Raw genomic sequence first — 324 nt, forward strand, 5'->3', positions numbered from 1 at the left:
GTTTCTATAATTAATTTCTTTATTTAGATTATCTTGATTTTCTCTAGTTTTTCTAATATATTCTAACATCTCTTAATCTGAATAATATCCTTCTGGATAATTATCTAGGTATAACTGTTCTATCCAATTTATGATTTCAATTTCATAGCCTATTACTTTTTCTAATATTATTTTCCTTATATCTACTACTTTTATCTCTTTAAGTGTATACAAAATAAGTATTTTAAATTTATCTACCATCACATAAGATAAATAATTATTCATTTTCATAAAATTGCTATTTTTAAAATATTCCCTCCAATCATATACATAACAAAATATAGT

This window comes from Capsicum annuum, chromosome 9, assembly GCF_002878395.1.
Source record: "Capsicum annuum cultivar UCD-10X-F1 chromosome 9, UCD10Xv1.1, whole genome shotgun sequence".
NCBI classification, from domain to species: domain Eukaryota; kingdom Viridiplantae; phylum Streptophyta; class Magnoliopsida; order Solanales; family Solanaceae; genus Capsicum; species Capsicum annuum.